This window comes from Dermochelys coriacea, chromosome 1, assembly GCF_009764565.3.
Source record: "Dermochelys coriacea isolate rDerCor1 chromosome 1, rDerCor1.pri.v4, whole genome shotgun sequence".
NCBI classification, from domain to species: Eukaryota; Metazoa; Chordata; order Testudines; family Dermochelyidae; genus Dermochelys; species Dermochelys coriacea.
In genome coordinates this window covers 316,921,832-316,940,265 of record NC_050068.2, presented here as the reverse complement: position 1 = coordinate 316,940,265, position 18,434 = coordinate 316,921,832, and positions in this window count along the sequence as shown.

The following is an 18,434-nucleotide window of genomic DNA, read 5'->3' as shown; positions in this document are numbered from 1 at the left end:
GCAATACAAATCTTTATTCTTTACATAACAAATGTAACAGGAAGGAACCATACAGATATGGTGCTCTCCAAATTACTGTATTTGCCAACTAAATACAACATGCAAGGCCTAGCTACAAATACATACTACTGCTCTAGGAGGGTTCTGGTGGCTTCTAAAACAGAAGGTAGTGAGGGCCAATAGAGGGCTTACAAACTATTTAAAGTGATAGTATCCAATCTCTACTACAATAAGCAACAGTATGTTCATCTGCACTTGGCCCGTGTCAGTGAGAGGTGAAGAATGCTCTGATGTCACCATTTATCAGACACTTCACATGTAGTTCCAGTCTCTGCCTCTTCTTCTCCAGTACCATTTGTAAGAGACATCTTGTACTTTTCCCGTACCATGTATGCACTCACATCACATGATGGAGTAAAGTGGAAATGCTCGGGTGGTTTCTATGTCTCCCCTGCTCACTGAGTTCTTCCTGAGTGCATGTTGCCTGACATTGATCTGAGGAACCTGAATAATAAAAAATTACAAGCTGACAAAGAGGCAGCCTTGCTTTTTATGAGTATCAACAATGTGACACATGACATTCATGTTGTAATTATTCCTGTTTGGCCAGGCCTATAAATAACTAAGGTAATATCTGTTCATTTGAACTGTCCTGATGGTTTTGACAGACAGTGATTCTTGTTGCCATGACCCTGTATTAATAATAGCATTATTTGACTCACTATCTTTTGAAGAAGAGCAGCCATGGAGGCATTCTGTGTTATGGTGGTGGAATACAATACTATGAAGCGGCCCCCTTCCCCAGGAGTCCTTTCCTTTGTGATTCTCTGGTCTCCATTGACTCTTCCCAGTTCAGGAATAGCCTGCTGTAGGAACATTTCTCCCAGCATTCATTTCTGGGACAACCCTAAAGTAGTCAATCTGGAACAAGCTACTGCTTGTTTTATCTTCCTCCCTTCCAGCCTGTGAGTACTTCAACTGCCTGTTATGTGTTCTCCCACTTTATCATATTTTTTATCCCTGAGAAAAGGATACAGTCTCATACAGCTACATCTTTCTGCATCTCTAAGCTCTCCTTATTTTCAACAGTTTGGACAATAGATTTAAAGTTATTATTATTTGTATTATAATAGCACGCACAGGCCTCAGTGGTCCCACTGTGCTAGACACTGTACATATGCATGGTAAGAGATAGTCTCTGCTCTGAAAAGCTTATAATATAAATAGATATGAGTAGGAGAAAGGGAGAATTATCATCCCCATTGTACAGCTGCGGAACTGTGCCAGTGAGATCAAGTGCTATGCCAAAAGTAACACAGAAAGTCTGTAACAGAGCTGGGAATTTAACCCAGATCTCCTGAATCACAGTCCTGTGTCTTACCCATAAGAATATTCTTCCTCCTCCAAATTTAATCCTCTCTCATACTAGGATCACTCTTCTTCTTGGCATTCTCTTATTTGGAGAGAAACTCTACTAATTGCTTGGACAAGTATTTGGAGTCTGTTGAAACACTAATACAGCTCTGTGCCACTAGAAACAATCATTAAGTGTTTGTACTGGCACAGCACTGGCATGTTGAGCAACAATGGACTAGCCACTATGAATGGTAATAGAAAACTTTTTTAGTTTTGTCCATACCTTTTCTCAGGCAATATTCTTGCTGTGTGCATTTAAAAACTTAAACACAGTGATATAATTTGAGAGGCTAAACTATTTCCACATAGGTGAACAGGTGCTCCGTTTTCTACTAGTCGAAAAGGGATCCTGGCAGCTCCGGGAACCACGGAGAATGGGAGCTGCGGGGGCAGAGCCTGCAGACAAGACAGCGTGCAGAGCTTCCTGGCTGCACATCTGCATAAGAGCCAGAGGGGAGACATGTCACTGCTTCCAGGAGCTACTTGAGGTAAGCGCCACCCAGAGCCTGCACCCTGGACCTCCTCCCAGCCCTGATCCCCCACCTGCACTCCGAATGCCTCAATCCCAGCCCAGAGCACCCTCCTGCACCCCCAGGCCCACCCCAGAGCCCACACTCCCAGCTGGAGCCCTCAATCCCCACTCTGCCACCCCCGAATCCCTTGCCCCAGCCCTGATCCCTCTCCTGTCCTCCCAACCACTCAGTCCCAGCCTGGAGCACCCTCCTGCACTCCAAACCCCTCATCCCTGTCCTCACCCCAGAGCCCGCACCCCATCCAGAGCCCTCATCCACTCTTGCATCCCAACCAACTGCCTCACCTTGGAGTAGGGTGACCAGATGTCCCGATATTTAACTCTTTGTTCCATGTCCTGATCTATGTACAATTGGGATGCCATTTGTATGCCATTTTTGTGCTCTCGACCTGCAGCTTGTGGAGGGGGCCAAAGCTGGGGTCATGCGCCCCCAAGCCGTGGCTTGCAGCGGGGGCCGGGGTTGTGAACCCCCAACTCACAGCTTGTAGCGGGGCTGCAGCTGGGGGCTGCTGTTCGGGCCTTGCATCCCAACCTGCAGCTTCCTCAGGCTTGTGCCTCTGTCTCCCATGACAAAGAAAGAAAGAAAGAAAGAAAGAAAGAAAGAAAGAAAGAAAGAAAGAAAGAAAGAAAGAAGCCCAAATGTTTGCCAACCTGAAATCTTCTAGATCAAAATATGGTGAACCAGGAAGTGTGCAAACTGCTATTATGAGCACAATAACTCAGAAACAATTGACAACCAAATATTTTGGTGATGGAATATTACATACAAAAATAAATAGGGGAAACTTTGTAGGTCTGGCTTTTCACTTACCATCTTATTTAGAAAAAAATGACATTCATTAATGTACAACCAATAATCATTTGCTATGATGTGTAACGTCAGCAAGTTATATTTCATAGCACTTTAAAAACTATACATTGCATAGGAGTTGTGTTTTAAAATATAGCTTATACAACAAGCATCATAAAATATCTTGTGGGTCTCTGTCATATTTTGAAGAACTTGGTTAATTTAGTTTTGTGACCTAAGATAACATGGGAGAAATAAACAGTCTGCATTTCCTTAATTTAAGTATAAGTAAACCAGCACTGGCAGTGACTGGTTGTGGAGATGAAGATCTGAACTCATGCATCTCTACTAGTTTTACTTTCCTATTGTTCTTTTATAACATAATTATTAGTTTAACTCAGAATTACATTATATTACATATGGTTTTGCACAGAAATTGACACGTTTGGTCTTGACAACTAACCAGTCAAACCCTTTCTGAAGCTGTTTTGTTTGCAACTGTGTTAAGAATTCAAACTCTATTTTCAAAACTTTTCCAAGCCCAGTGTCCATAGAGGCTAAAGAAAATAGAGATGCTATTGAAGTACAGAAGTGATAGTGTGACCTGGCAGGTAGTGCAAAACTCTTCCCTCTGAGTCAGTGCTGCCCCAACATAGTGTGGGTCTGAACAGTGATTCTAGAAGTAATATTTTTCAGATGAGACATAAAACAGAGGTCCTGACAACTTGAGGTCATTAAAGATGTCTTTGTCCTTTTTTCAAGAATAAGAGTATTTACTCTGAAGTCCTAGGCCCAGATCCACTAAAGGTGCCTTGAAAGCCACTGGACTTCACAAAGCCTGAGTTCAGCACCTGTACAATGGGATGGAGAGAGAGATGTGCCTAAGAATGTGATTCACAAAAGTCAGCATGCTAGGCAGGGAGCCATCTAAACTAGTCCTTGTGAGATGCTGATGAGAAGGGTGGATGCTAAGCCTCCCCTTCTCACAGAGTTTGGCACCTAAGACCAGGCAGCAGGGAGGAACCTACCTCAGCTAGTGATCCATAGCTGGGAACCCTCTCTTGGAGGCAGATGGCTTACATACGTAAGCCATTTCTTGCAAGAATGGCTTAAGCAACTGCCTAACTCCACACAAAATGGCTGGGGTGGGGAGAGGGAGAAGATCTGCCACCTTTGTGGGGAGTGCCCCAACCATTGGACTATAGAGTAATTCTCACTCTCTCTGGCCCAATTCATATATCCTTATTTAATATGAAGTGGATCAGCTTTGACAAGAGATACTGAGAGAGCCTCTGACAGGGTGTATAAACCCCTCACTGGACAGCAGAGGGTTCAAGAGTAGGTTTGGGCTCAGGAAGCCCTGCCCCTCCATCCTTGCTGAGCATGCTCCAATTGGAGGCAAGGTTTAAAAGAGAGCCAGTTGGCTCAGCTGAGGCTTGAACAGGAGCATGTTCCACATCCCAGCTGAGTACCCTAACTACTAGGCTAAAGGTTATAAGGCAAGCCTCCGCTTGCAGCCATTTTGTGTGGAGTTAGGCATGCTCACAGCATGCTTACTGGATCTGGCCTCACAGAAGTTTTCCCATTTATCCCTATTGTCCCCTGGTTTCATGCCTAAGCACTGGGGCAGAAATTTAAGCATCTAAGCCCTGGACTACACTAGGCGATGAGGTCGAATTTAGCAGAGTTAAATCGATGTAACCCTGCACCCGTCCACATGACGAAGCCCTTTTTTTCGACTTAAAGGGCTCTTAAAATCGATTTCCTTACTCCACCCCCGACAAGGGGATTAGCGCTGAAATCGGTTTTGCTGGGTCAAATTTGGGATACTGTGGACGCAATTAAATGGTATTGGCCTCCAGGAGCTATCCCAGAGTGCTCCATTGTGACCGCTCTGGACAGCACTCTCAACTCAGATGCACTGACCAGGTAGACAGGAAAAGGCCCGCGAACTTTTGAATTTCAATTTCCTGTTTGGCCAGTGTCGCAAGCTGCAGGTGACCATGCAAAGCTCATCAGCAGAGGTGACCAGGATGGAGTCCCAGAATCGCAAAAGAGCTCCAGCATGGACTGAACGGGAGGTATGGGATCTGATCTCTGTATGAGGAGAGGAATCCGTGCTATCAGAACTATGTTCCAGTTTTTGAAATGCCAAAACATTTGTGAAAATCTCCCAGGGCATGAAGGACAGAGGCCATAACAGGGACCCGAAGCAGTGGCGCGTGAAACTTAAGGAGCTGAGGCAAGCCTACCAGAAAACCAGAGAGGTGAACGGCTGCTCCGGGTCAGAGCCCCAAACATGCTGCTTCTATGATGAGCTGCATGCCATTTTAGGGGATTCAGCCACCACTACCCCAGCCGTGTTGTTTGACTCTTTCAATGGAGATGGAGGCAACACAGAAGCAGGTTTTGGGGACGAGGAAGACGATGATGATGAGGTTGTAGATAGCTTACAGCAAACAAGCGGAGAAACCGGTTTTCCCGACAGCCAGGAACTGTTTCTCACCCTGGACCTGGAGCCAGTACCCCCCGAACCCACCCAAGGCTGCCTCCCAGACCCACCAGGCACAGATGGGACCTCTGGTGAGTGTACCTTTTAAAATACTATACAAGGTTTAAAAGCCAGCATGTTTAATGATTAATTTGCCCTGGCATTCATGGCTCTCCTGGATATACTTCCAAAGCCTTTGCAAAAGATTTTTGGGGAGGGCAGCCTTATTCCATCCACCATGATAGGACACTTTACCACTCCAGGCCAGTAGCACGTACTCGGGAATCATTGTACAACAAAGCATCACAGTGTATGTTTGCTGGCATTCAAACAACATCCATTCTTTATCTCTCTGTATTATCCTCAGGAGAGTGATATCATTCATGGTCACCTGGTTGAAATAGGGTGCTTTTCTTAAGGGGACATTCAGAGGTGCCAGTTCCTGCTGGGCTGTTTACCTATGGCTGAACAGAAATGTTCCCCGCTGTTAGCCACGTGGTGGGGGAGGCAACATGTGACCTTGTAATGAAAGCACATGTGCTATGTATGTAATGTTAACAGCAAGGTTTACCGTGAAAGAGTTACCCATTGTTCTATATAATGTGTCTTTTCAAATACCACTGTCCCTTTTATTTTCTCCACCAGCTGCATGTGTTTCAAGGATCACAGGATCTTCTCCTACCCAGAGGCTAGTGAAGATTAGAAGGCGAAAAAAACGCACTCGTGATGAAATGTTCTCTGAGCTCATGCTGTCCTCCCACACTGACAGAGCACAGATGAATGCATGGAAGCAGGCAATGTCAAAGTGCAAGAAAGCACAAAATGACCGGGAGGAGAGGTGGCAGGCTGAAGAGAGTAAGTGGTGGGCTGAAGACAGGGCTGAAGCTGAAAGGTGGCAGCAGCATGATGAGAGGAGGCAGGATTCAATGCTGAGGCTGCTGGAGGATCAAACTAATATGCTCCAGCATATGGCTGAGCTGCAGAAATAACAGCAGGAGCACAGACCGTGGCTACAGCCCTGTGTAACCAACTGGCCTCCTCCCCAAGTTCCATAGCCTCCTCACCCAGACGCCCAAGAACGCGGTGGGGGGGCCTCCGGCCACCCAGCCACTCCACCCCAGAGGATTGCCCAAGTAACAGAAGGCCGGCATTCAACAAGTTTTAAACTTTTAAAGTGCTGTGTGGCCTTGTCCCTCCCTCCTCCAGCACCCCTCCTGGACTACCTTGGTAAGTATCCTCCTATTTGTGTGATGAATTAATAAAGAATGCATGAATGTGAAGCAACAATGACTTTATTGCCTCTGCAAGCGGTGATCAAAGGGAGGTCGGGCGGGTGGTTAGCTTACAGGGAAGTAGAGTGAACCAAGGGCTGGGGGGTTTCATCAAGGAAAAACAAACAGAACTTTCACACCGTAGCCTGGCCAGTCATGAAACTGGTTCTCAAAGCTTCTCTGATGTGCACCGCGCCCTCCTGTGCTCTTCTAACTGCCCTGGTGTCTGGCTGTGCGTAACCAGCAGCCAGGAGATTTGCCTCAACCTCCCACCCCGCCATAAACATCTCCCCCTTACTCTCACAGATATTGTGGAGCGCACAGCAAGCAGTAATAACAGTGGGAATACTGGTTTCGCTGAGGTCTAAACGAGTCAGTAAACTGTGCCAGTGCGCTTTTAAATGTCCAAATGCACATTCTACCACCATTCTGCACTTGCTCAGCCTGTAGTTGAACAGCTCCTGACTACTCTCCAGGCTGCCTATGTATGGCTTCATGAGCCATAGCATTAAGGGGTAGGCTGTGTCCCCAAGGATAACTATAGGCATTTCAACATCCCCAATGGTTATTTTCTGGTCTGGGAAGAAAGTCCCTTCCTGCAGCTTTTGAAACAGACCAGAGTTCCTGAAGATGCGAGCATCATGTACCTTTCCCAGCCATCCCACGTTGATGTTGGTGAAACGTCCCTTGTGATCCACCAGTGCTTGCAGCACTATTGAAAAGTACCCCTTGTGGTTTATTTACTCACTGGCTTGGTGCTCTGGTGCCAAGATAGGGATATGGGTTCCGTCTATGGCCCCACCACAGTTAGGGAATCCCATCCACTATGACCTGCACATTTCCCAGGGTCACTATCCTTGATATCAGCAGATCTTTGATTGCGTTGGCTACTTGCATCACAGCAGCCCCCACAGTAGATTTGACCACTCCAAATTGATTCCTGACTGACCGGTAGCTGTCTGGCGTTGCAAGCTTCCACAGGGCTATTGCCACTCGTTTCTCAACTGTGAGGGCTGCTCTCATCTTGATATTCTTGCGCCTCAGGGCAGGGGAAAGCAAGTCAAAAAGTTCCATGAAAGTGCCCTTACGCATGTGAAAGTTTCGCAGCCACTGGGAATCTTCCCAGACCTGCAACACTATGCGGTCCCACCAGTCTGTGCTTAATTTCCCGGGCCCAGAATCGGCATTCCACGGCATGAGCCTGCCCCATTAGCACCATGATGCCCACATTGCCAGGGCACGTGCTTTGAGAGAAGTCTGTGTCCATGTCCTCATCACTCTTGTAACCGCGCTGACGTCGCCTACTCACCCGGTTTCGCTTTGCCAGGTTCTGGTGCTGCATATACTGCTGGATAATGCTTGTGGTGTTTAATGTGCTCCTAATTGCCAAAGTGATCTGAGCGGGCTCCATGCTTGCTGTGGTATGGAGTCTACACAGAAAAAAGGCACAGAATGATTGTCTGCTGTTGCCCTGATGGAGGGAGGGGCGACTGATGACATGGCTTACAGGGAATTAAAATCAACAAAGGGGGTGGCTTTGCGAGAAACTGAATGGCTGCCTCAAGGATAGAACTCAAAACCTCAAGGATAGAACTCAAAACTGGATTTAGCAGGCCGTTGATTTCACAGAGGGAGGGAAGGAGGGAGGGGAAAATGAATACAAAACAAATCTGGTCTATTTCTTGTTTTGAGCCACTTCATCTATCTTTATACATCTTGCGGGCAGCAGACTGTGCAGTACGACCGCTAGCCATCATCACCTCCTGGATGCTCGGCAGAAGACGGTGCAGTATGACTGCTGGCCATCATCTTCTGCTGGCTGCAGATTAAAAGACAGTGCACTGCCGGTAGGACTCAATCGCCATGAGACGAAACAAGGGAAATGACCTGGCTTAGTCACTGCCATGTTTGCCCAGGCGCCCAGTTAAAAGAGCACCCAAGACTACGTCAACGACAGCTACCAGTCATACTGCACTGTCTGCTGCCAAAAGGCAATAAACTGCTGCTGTGTAACAATGCAGTACCACATCCGCCAGCACCCAGGAGACATACGGTGACGGTTAGCTGAGTGGGCTCCATGCTTGCCGTGGTATGGCGTCTGCACTGGTAACTCAAGAAAAAAGGCGCAAAATGATTGTCTGCCCTTGCTTTTACGGAGGGAGGGAGGGAGGGAGGAAACGGGGGCCTGACGATATGTACCCAGTACCACCCGCAATAATGTTTTAGCCCCATCAGGCACTGGGATTTCTACCCAGAATTCAAATGGGCGGTGGAGACTACGGGAACTGTGGGATAGCTACCCACAGTGCAAAGCTCCGGAAGTCGATGGTTGCCTCGGTACTGTGGACATAGTCCGCCGACTACATGCACTTAGAGCATTCGTGTGGGGACATACACACTCGACTGTATAAAAACGCTTCCTACAAAACCGACCTATAAATTCGACCAAATTTCGTAGTGTAGACATACCCTAAGAGACTTTTATAGCAAACATTGAGGTGCCAAGTGAATTTAGGTGCCTACAGGGTTAGATGGCAGCCGGGCAAGGATTTTGTGGATCACCGTGGTGCCAAAATGTGGCCTTCCGGTGCCAAAGTCCTTTTGTGTATCTGTCCCTTAGTCAACTTCTGATCTGAGTTAATGCACATTGCATAAAACCTCTGGCCTCTGTTGTTTCAATTGAAATTATTCTTTACTCCCATTCCTATAAAATGTTACTCCTGCATTTCCCTGCTGTGGAAGAGTGTACCATATATATACTGTATATCTACACTCTATATAGTGTGGATTCTTGTTTCTCCTGTAGCTTGATGCATGAATAGTCATTCATACCAATTGTGGTGTGCCAGTCTGACCTTTATAATATATGTGTGACATAGATTATGACTATTGTGTACAATTAAGAGGGGCAGCTCTAAGTCATGTGAAGCCAAAGAATTCCTCATCTTATTTCATTCAGGACAAGTGCATAATTTATAAATGCAGTTATTTTTAACAAATGCATCACCTATTCATGTGCTTGTTCATCGGAGAATATGTATAAATTACTAAGTTTTGGCAATTCTGCTCCTTTTTTGCTTCCATCAGCCCTTTTGTAGTAGGTTATTTCTTGAAAGAGTGAAAATTTTCAGCAACAACCCCAAGAGCCGTTACTTTGGAAATTAAAGGAAGAAGAGGATTTTAGTAAAACTGTTAGTATCAGTCCTGTCAAACGGAATTTGTTGTAATCTTTGATTCATTCCAGCAATGATGCTAAAGTAATAAAGTTAGAAATCATTACCTGAATTAGTTACATCCTTTGCAAACCCATCTGTATTCCAGTGTATATTCACTTAGATTCATAAGTGACTTTCAAGCTTTAATTTGGCAATATATTTTCCCCTCTCTCTTTATCAATAGTTTATCTGAGAATCTAATAACATATGGAGATTAATTTGACAGGCAGAAGACTTTTTTTAACATGTAGTATATATCAAACTAAACGGTAATGAAATGTCTGGAAATGTGGATTAAGGAACTCACTGGTAGAAAGTATAAAGTTTAGAATGGCACCCATGTGATTCTGCAGTACCTTTCTATGCAGTATTATCTAAATAACTGTCTATTTTATTAAACTTGGACAATCTTCTAATTGAGGCTTTCTAGTATCATTGATTTCAAAGAGATTTTGCAACTACCAGAGAGCTTCCCACTGAAGAGTTATGCCTTATCCATCTCAATGGGGCATTAAATCTAAAATTTAAAGATGACAATTTAAATGTTAACATTTTAATCTATTTCACTGCTGATCATTTTACCAGAAACATTCCAAACTGCCTCTCAAACCTTTGACCGGTGTCACTAACCCCATCTTTCTTCACACAGATCCGGGACCTCCAGCTTTCCTCTGAAAGCTTCTACAATACAGTTAGGCATTTTCCATATAAAATGCTGCAGCACATCAACAATTGAAAATGCGGGACAGTTTATAGCAAACTGAATTTCATATCCCCATGGACAGGATAGGATTTACAGTCCTGATTATATTATTTGTTTTCAAATTTAATTTAATAAAATCCTAATTTTTTTTCAGTGTATCTAAAGCTGGCCAGAATTTCCACCCGAATACATGACACAAGAATTTAGGTCCATCTTGCTAAGGAACATACAAAACTTTAGCTAATGGTGAAAAATTAACTTTCAACATTAACTATTTCACCACTGACCATTTTAGCATTGACATTGAGCTAATGTGCTTATCTACTGATGATAGGTGCAGAGTGGGCAGTAGCTTCTCCCCGAAGAAGAGCACGGTGTACTAGTGTTCTCCTGAAGATCTAGGCACCAGGGAAGGAAGCAACCTGACATTAGATCCACACACTAAAGGTTGCATGTTTGGGTTGTTCAGGGGACAGGGGGAATTGTGGAGAAGAATACACTCCTAGGGGAGAGGAACCGATTGAAATTTTAGTGAGGTCTGTAAGGAAAGTGATAGGAAGGGCCTTGTGGGAGATGTTGGGATACTCACAAGGTCTGGATAAATGTATGGGACCTAACTGAAAACCAATTGGAGCTAAGAAAGTCTTTCCATTGATTTCAATGAGCTTTGGATCAGCCCACATTCAGATGTTTATCCAAACTGACTCTCCCGGTCCCTTTTCAGGTTCAGCTGTCGTGAAGCTTTTCTTTTTTCAAGTTTTAAAAGCACACAAACTGTAAACATTAGTGGGACTCTGTCCAAGTAAGGGAGAACATTCTGTTTTATTAGTGTCATTTTTCATACATAATCACAATATTACCTGAGAAGTACAAGACCTCCAGTATATGTTGCATTTTGAGAGCCAAGTCTTGTAAAAGACTTTCATTGAGATCTGGGAAATTAATGATTGAGCAATGTTAATGCTTTTTTGGCTTATGTGCCATCATTGTGCCCCACTGAAAACATATAAAAGATTTTTTTATTGCATTTGACAACAAGGAAGATGCAGTTTCCTGATTTCAACATGTGTTCAGCTATGGAGATTGTACCTTTCTTGGGTTGGCTGGAATTTTAATTGAATGTAAATGTGCTGTTTCAGAACAAGGAGAACCCATAAAAACGCAAATAAGACAAATAGAAAACGTTTATGGAAAAGCCTTTCTTTATGTTTTTCTTACAGTTTGGCCATAGGACCAGGAAATGAATGGCTTCTTGTTTTCCAAAACAAAAGATGGCCTGTTGATGTCGTTAGTCTAACTCAACCCTGCAAAAGGTTTTCTTCTGAAATACAAAGATGGTGTGCAAGGGCTTTTTGTTTTTTTAAACTATTTTGTGTGTTTACTTGCTTTTTCTTTGGAAACCAGGAATGTTAACATAAGAACATAAGAATGGCCATACTGGGTCAGACCAAAGATCCATCCAGCCAAGTATCTTGTCTACCAACAACAGTGGCCACTGCCAGGTGCCCCAGAGGGAGTGAACCTAACGGGTAATGATCTAGTGATCTCTCTCCTGCCATCCATCTCCACCCTCTGACAAACTGAGGCTAGGGACACCATTCCTTACCCATCCTGGCTAATAGCCATTAATGGACTTAACCTCCATGAATTTATCCAGTTCTCTTTTAAATCCTGTTATAGTTCTAGTCTTCACAAGCTCCTCATGCAAGGAGTTCCACAGATTGACTGTGCCCTGAGTGAAGAAGAACTTCCTTTTATTTGTTTTAAACCTGCTACCCATTCATTTCATTTGGTGGCCCCTAGCTCTTATATTATGGGAACAAGTAAATAACCTTTCCTTATTCACTTTTTTCCCATCACTCATGATTGTATACACCTCTGTGATATCCCCATTTAGTCTCCTCTTTTCCAAGCTGTAAAGTCCTCACCTCTTTAATCTCTCCTCATATGAGACCTGTTCCAAACCCCTAATCATTTTAGTTGCCCTTTTCTGAACCTTTTCTAATGCCAGTATATCTTTTTTGAGATGAGGGGCCCACATCTGTACTCAGTATTGAAGATGTGGGCATACCATGGACTTATATAAGGGCAATAATTCTTTATCCCTTTTTTAATGATTCCTAACATCCCGTTTGCTTTTTTGACTGCCGCTGCACACTGCGTGGACGTCTTCAGAGAACTATCCACGATGACTCCAAGATCTTTCTCCTGCTTAGTTCTAGCTAAATTAGCCCCCATCATATTGTATGGGGTTATTTTTTCCAATGTGCATTACTTTACATATATCCACATTAAATTTCATTTGCCATTTTGTTGCCCAATCACTTAGTTTTCTGAGATCTTTTGGTCTTAACTAACTTGAGCAGTTTAGAATCATCTGCAAACTTTGCCACCTCGCTGCTTACCCCTTTCTCCAGATCACTTATGAATAGGTTAAATAGGATAGGTCCTAAGACTGACCCTTGGGGAACACCACTAGTTACCCCTCTCCATTCTGAAAATTTACCATTTATTCCTACCCTTTGTTCCCTGTCTTTTAACCAGTTCTCAGTCCATGAGAGGATCTTCCCTCTTATCCCATGACAACTTAATTTACGTAAGAACCTTTGGTGAGGGACCTTGTCAAAGGCTTTCTGGAAATCTAAGTACACTATGTCCACTGGATCCCCCTTGTCCACATGTTTGTTGTCCCCCTCAAAGAACTCTAATAGATTAGTAAGACATGATCTCTCTTTACAGAAACCATGCTGACTTTTGCGCAATAATTTATGTTCTTCTATGTGTCTGACAATTTTATTCTTTACTATTGTTTCAACTAATTTGCCCGGTACTGACGTTAGACTTGCCGGTCTGTAATTGCCAGGATCACCTCTAGAGCCCTTCTTAAATATTAGCGTTACATTAGCTATCTTCCAGTCATTGGTTACAGAAGCTGATTTAAAGGACAGGTTACAAACCATAGTTAATAGTTCCTCAATTTCACATTTGAGTTCTTTCAGAACTCTTGGGTGAATGCCATCTGGTCCCAGTGACTTATTACTGTTAAGTTTGTCAATTAATTCCAAAACCTTCTCTCATGACACTTCAATCTGTGACAATTCCTCAGATTTGTCACCTACAAAAGATAGCTCAGGTTTGGGAATCTCCCTAACATCCTCAGCCCTGAAGACTGAAGCAAAGAATTCATTTAGTTTGTCTGTGATGACTTTATTATCTTTAAGTGCTCCTTTTGTTTCTCCATCACCCCATTGGTTGTTTAGCAGGCTTCCTGCTTCCGATGTACTTAAAAAACATTTTGTTATTATCTTTTGAGTTTTTGGCTAGCTGTTCTTCAAACTCCTTTTTGGCTTTTCTTATTACATTTTTACATTTAATTTGGCAGTGTTTATGCTCCTTTCTATTTACCTCACTAGGATTTGACTTCCACTTTTTAAAAGATGCCTTTTTATCTCTCACTGCTTCTTGTACATGGTTGTTAAGCCATGGTTTTAGTTCTTTTACTGTGTTTTTTAATTTGGGGTATACATTTAAGTTGAGCCTCTATTATGGTGTCTTTGAAAAGCGTCCATGCAGCTTGCAAGGATTTCACCCTAGTCACTGTACCTTTTAATTTCTGTTTAACTAACCTCCTCATTTTTGCATTGTTCCCCTTTCTGAAATTAAATGCCACAGTGTTGGGCTGTTGAGGTGTTCTTCCCACCACAGGAATGTTAAATGTTATTATATTATGGTCACTATTTCCAAGAGGTCCTGTTATAGTTACCTCTTGGACCAGATCCTGCGCTCCACTCAGGACTAGATCGAGAGTTGCCTCTGCCCTTGTGGGTTCCTGTACCAGCTGCTTCAAGAAGCAGTCATTTAAAGTATTGAGAAATTTTGTCTCTGCATTTTGTCCTGAGGTGACATGTACCCAGTCAATATGGGGAGAATTGAAATCCCCCGCTATTATTGAGCTCTTTATTTTGACAGCCTCTCTAATCTCCCTTAGCATTTCATTGTCACTATCACTGTCCTGGTCAGGTGATTGATAATAGATCCCTACTGTTATATTCTTATTAAAGCATGGAATTACTATCCATAGAGATTCTATGGAACATGCGGATTCATTTAAGATTTTTATTTCATTTGATTCTACATTTTCTTTCACATATAGTGCCACTCCCCCCCACCACCTCCCGCCCAACCTGTTCTGTCCTTCCGATATATTTTGTACCCCAGAATGATTGTGTCCCATTGATTGTCCTCACTCCATCAGGTTTCTGTGATGCCTATAATATCAATATCCTCCTTTAACACGAGGCACTCTAGTTCACCCATCTTATTATTTAGACTTCTAGCATTTGTGTACAAGCACTTTAAAAACTTGTCACTGTTTATTTGTCTGCCCTTTTTTGATGTGTCAGATTCTTTATGTGAATGTTTCTCGTCTGATCTAGCCCATACTTTGTCCTCTTTTATCCCCCCCTCCTGACTAAAACCTAGAGAATCTCTATTAATAGACTCTCCTCCAAGAGAAGTCCCTATTCGATCCACATGCGCCTCTGCAGCAATGGTCTTTCCCCCATCTCTTAGTTTAAAAACTGCTCTGCAACCTTTTTAATGTTAAGTGCCAGCAGTCTGGATCCACTTTGGTTTAGGTGGAGCCCATCCTTCCTGTATGGGCTCCCCCTATCCCAAAAGTTTCCCCAGTTCCTAATAAATGTAAACCACTCCTGTCTACACCATCATCTCATCCATGCATTGAGACTCTGAAGCTCTGCCTGCCTACCTGGCCCTGTGTGTGGAACGGAAAGCATTTCTGAGAATGCCACCATAGAGGTCCTGGATTTCAGTCTCTTTCCTAGCAGCCTAAATTTGGCCTCCAGGATGTCTCTCCTACCCTTCCCTATGTCATGGTACCTACATGTACCACGACCACCAGCTCCTCCCCAGCACTACACATAAGTCTATCTAGATGCCTCGAGAGATCCTCAACCTTCGCACCAGGCAGGCAAGTCACCATACGGTTCTTCCAGTCATCACAAACCCAGCTATTTATGTTTCTAATGATTGAATCTCCCATTACTAACACCTGCCTTTTCCTATTGACTGGAGTTTCCTCCCCTGGAGAGGTAACCTCAGTGCGAGAGGATACCCCAACATCACCTGGAAGGAGGGTCCCAACTATGGGAAGGTTTCCCTCTGTTCCCTTTGACTGCTTTCCTTCTCTGGGCCTTTCATCCTCCTTAACAGCACAGGGGCTGTCTGACCGGAGGTGGGACAAATCTACAGTGTTCTGGAAAGCCTCATCAGCATACCTCTCTGCCTCCCTTAGTTCCTCCAGTTCTGCCACCCTGGCCTCCAAAGCCTGTACGCGGTCTCTGAGAGCCAGGAGCTCCTTGCACCAAATTCACATATATGCCACCCACCCACAGGGCAGGTAATCATACATGCTACACTGAATGCAATAAAAATAATAGCCCCCACTCTGCTGCTGGGCTTCTGCCTGCATTTTCTCCTACAGTTACCTAGGTTAATGATAGGATTTTTGTTTAAATCAAAAAGTTTTGATTATAGTTTAGTGTAAAGGTTTTAAAGAATAGCAAGTGTACCTCGACCCCTCTCCACTCCCCTTCCAAACTCCCTCTCGAAACTCTCTGTTAGCGGCCCCTATTCACAAAGCGCCCTGGCCTCCTTGACAGCCCTGCTCCCTGCCTAAGGCTCAGCCAATGAAGAGAGGCTTCTAGATTTCAAATCTTGTTTAGAAGCTCACAGCTTCCAACTCCTGGCCACAGCACATGGTCCTTCAAACAAACAAACAGACAGACAGACAAACACAAGCTCAGCACACAGCACATAACCCCCAAACACAAACACACACTACAGACAGCCACTTACCCCCAGGGTCCCATAGTTGTGCCTCCTTCACCTATAGAACTCCCTCTCGAAACTCCCTTGTTAGCGGACCCTGTTCACAAAGTTAAATTTTAGTTTCCCTGCTTTGCTGGAGGTCTCCTTGGACTGGAGGACCTAGATATGCAGACTGGAAGATTTCTTAGGCCCCAATCCTTCAAACATTTATGTATATGGTTAGCTTTAAATACATGAGCAGTACCATTGACTTCACTGGGACTATAGACTTGTTCAAAGCAAAGCATGTGTAAACGTTTGCAGCATGGACTTAGCTATTCACTGTAGGGGTGGACTTAACTGAATCTTTAGGAGCTTTTCCTTCAATTCTGTCTCAGGTGTTTGAGTTAAATGATATTAAAATAATAAATAAAATCACTTTTAAACAGTTTGAATAAAAAGTACTTTCCTTTCAATTTGGTTTTAATTGCTTGACATTTGAAATTATATGAACCTATCAGTTCTTTAGAATTTTCCAGGAGAAAGTAGGATAGAATTTCTACTGTGAAAAACAAGTGTGAACAAAAACAGTTTTTACAGGGTGAAGGCCAAGAGAAGGAGACATTTCCCCTTCAGGTCATCTTGGATGTTTGTAACCTTAGAGGCATAACAAGACAGAATTTACAATTCAAGTACATTAAATTCTTTAGTGGCTTCACTTGGGTTTAACTAAGCATGAAAATATCTTCACATAGCACTTAATTGCTCCAATCTTCTACGCTTCCCATGTCTGCAACATGTGTATTACACCATCAGAAGTAGATATGGTTTAATAATATGTCATAAAACTCAGTGGATGAAATGTGTAATATGCAGGGAATAATTTATTTGGAAAAATATAATTTGCCATTATTTACCCAGCTCATAGCTAAGGTTTGATCATTTTAAATATATTAATGGAATAATATATATTAATACAGTTGAATTTTATGTTTGAATTTTGTGATGTTTTTAGCAATCTTTTCTGTTCTTTTAATTTTTCATTTAAATTTATTGAGTACTTGTCTCTTCCCTGTATTGATGGTGTTTTGGGACGACATCCCCCTACATCAGCAATGAGATATAGAGACTGATTGTGCTGAAAGGCTCTGACCAAAAAAACAAGATTGTTAGGGAAATATGCATAATTGTTGAGTCAAAAGGTCTGAATTGCCCTGTTGCTGATGGGAATTCTAGGGGTCAAGCCAAGATCCATCACTACCACTTAGGATAAACAATCTTCCTTAATAGCTTTCAAGTGATGGTATAATCCTTTCAAGACATGCTATCAGTAAATGTTGGCCAGTGATTCAATGCAATTGCCCCAGCTTTTGTCTCTGCCCTCTGAGGACGCCCTTGATCTCCCTCTGCCTCTGACAGGCCCAGAAATCACAGAGCAGAGGGAAGATAAAGTAGGAAATGGGTGAGAAGAGGAGCAGCTAATGTAATAGAGAACAGCCCCTTACCCAACTGCATATTTATTCTTGTCCTTCCGGGAGAGAAGGGAAAATCAGTGCAGCCAGAGGTTGCCTGCCTTCTTTTCTGCTCCCAGGAGGTGCTCTTGGCCAGTCCAGTGGGAATGAGTGGTAGAAATAGGTCAACCATACACAGGGCCATGGGGAGGTGATTATAATCGGGGGGAGGCTGTTAAAGGGATGTGGAAGAAATGAGAAGCCATCAGAATTGGAGGGGATGGTGAGAGAGAAAGAGATGTGGAAGAAGGAGAATAGAAAAATAAGGAACAAAACAAGACAAAATCCACTTAAAAGAAAAAAGAAGTTATACAAGAGAAAAAAGATATCTTTACAGAAAGACCTTTAATAGAAGAAGACAGAGAAGCAGAAAGGACAAAGACAAGGCAAAGAGAGATGTTGGTGCATACAGTGGAGCGTGGAACTTGTGCTGAGGTGGTGAGAGAAGATGCCAGTGCTGACAGTGAGAAGATGGTGGGGGTGTGGTAGTCAACAGTGGAGAAACTGATGGTGTCTTTAGGTATATTATTAAAAAGACAAAGAAAACACTTGAATATTATGTTTTTATTGTACATTGGCTAGTAATTTGACATTGGTTTGTGGAAATACCTACAGTATCAATTTTTACTAATTATAAATAACACATTTTACATTCAATGGATTACCTTTAAAACAT